Source organism: Pinus tabuliformis, chromosome 3_2, assembly GCF_031772625.1.
Source record: "Pinus tabuliformis cultivar Carrire ecotype Pingquan chromosome 3_2, CPIR1, whole genome shotgun sequence".
In the NCBI taxonomy this organism is placed as follows: domain Eukaryota; kingdom Viridiplantae; phylum Streptophyta; class Pinopsida; order Pinales; family Pinaceae; genus Pinus; species Pinus tabuliformis.
In genome coordinates, this window is record NC_142302.1 from 570,215,923 (window position 1) to 570,217,620 (window position 1,698).

At 38.3% G+C, this 1,698-nt stretch overlaps 1 pseudogene across 1 annotated transcript; it reads left to right on the forward strand.

The window, feature by feature from the left end:
* The first annotated feature begins 687 nt into the window (after positions 1-687).
* Positions 688-1,453, forward strand: LOC149181793 (AP-2 complex subunit sigma pseudogene; annotated as a pseudogene). The gene is made up of 2 exons (XR_016257570.1): positions 688-1,229; positions 1,418-1,453. The product of XR_016257570.1 is annotated as an AP-2 complex subunit sigma pseudogene (transcript).
* The last annotated feature ends 245 nt before the right edge of the window (positions 1,454-1,698 follow it).

The following is a 1,698-nucleotide window of genomic DNA, read 5'->3' on the forward strand; positions in this document are numbered from 1 at the left end:
GCCAAGTCCAACAGAGCGTTCCGGGCGGCCCCTCTGATCCCATTTTCTCACTTCTGGATGTCTGAAGCAAAATACACCCGCCCCAATCCCAATTTCCGCTGTCCATGGCGTCATGGCAGTCACAAATGTGAACGCTGCCAATTCTGTCAAAAACGCTATCATTAAGGAAATTGGCACTGCTCAAATGGATGTTTAGAGCTAGTCGAAATTCAAATCTTTTGATGTCAATGATCCGCATTTGCTTGAAACAGTCGTATTTCCAGCACTTGTATCTGCCTCTGCATATCCTTGTTCATTGGACTCCATCTCATGTTCCTCTGTTTCAGTCTTCCACCTCACAAGTTTTGAAACGCAACCCTTTAAAAACGTCAATTTTAAAAAGCAGTCTGTGTTCAAACCAGGGAAAATCTATACAAACGAGGACATGGGTTTTTTTCATAATAAAACGAATTATATAACCCAGAAATCGTTTGCTTAAATTCCTCACGGTCTAAGAGGAAATCGTGGTTCTTCAGAGCCCTATTTTGCTAACTGCGTGAATAAAAACGGTTTTGTACATCTGTCTTTTGAAGGCTCTGTCAGGTGGATAGGCTGATTTCCATTTGCTTTATGCATTGTTGCATGTCAAGTATCATATCTTTGCACCTGTGAAAATCCCCCTCAAGTCCTGCATGATCATCGAGCTCTCGAGCTCCTGTCGTTTGGAGCCAAGGAGAGAAGCCCGTGTCGCGACTTCTTGTCCCTGGAACCGGATCCGTTCGTTCTCAGGCACCATGATCCGATTTATATTGCTTCAGAACAGACAAGGAAAGACCCGCCTTGCCAAATTCCACTCGAGGAATCGGAGAAACATAAACTCGAATATGAGGTGCATCGGCTTGTCGTTAACAGAGACCCAAAATTCACGAATTTTGTAGAGTTTCGAACACACAAGGTGATTTACAGGCGATATGCAGGCCTCTTTTTCTCCATGTGTGTGGACATAACTGATAATGAACTGGCTTATTTGGAGAGCATTCATTTATTTGTTGAGATATTGGATCATTTCTTCAGCAACGTATGTGAGCTTGACCTAGTATTCAATTTTCACAAGGTATATTTGATATTGGATGAATTTATCCTTGCAGGGGAGTTGCAAGAAACAAGTAAAAAGGCAATTATTGAAAGAATGACTGAGTTGGAACGGCAGGAGTGAGAAGCTTGCATGATCCAAGTGTGACATCTCCTAAGTAGCAGAAAATTACCTCCTGCATTATTTCTTTTTTTTTTGCTGTTTCTGCTTGCAGTTTGACAACATTGTCATATTTTTTTAAATATTTGATTGTATGACCCCATTATTGTCTGCATTGTTTTTCTCTGTTTAGTGCCTTATTATTTGATTTGATTTAATTAGTTGCATCTTTTCTGAGGTATGCAGGCTTTGATGTTCAACCTGAATTCTATAGTGCTGACAGTAGTTGGGTTCATTTGTTCTCTTCCGGCACATGTAATAGATTTTTTTTCCTGCTCTTTTTCAATTGAAAAACAAAAAAAAATAAATATTCTAATAAAAAAAAAAAAAAAAAAAAACACAAAACATAAAATAAAAAGAAAAAATAAAAAAATAAATAATAATTGCCCTCATTCATTCATACACTCACTACTTGTTCCCTAACAAATACAATGCTTTTTCAAATGTTTTAAATGAATTTTTCTGCA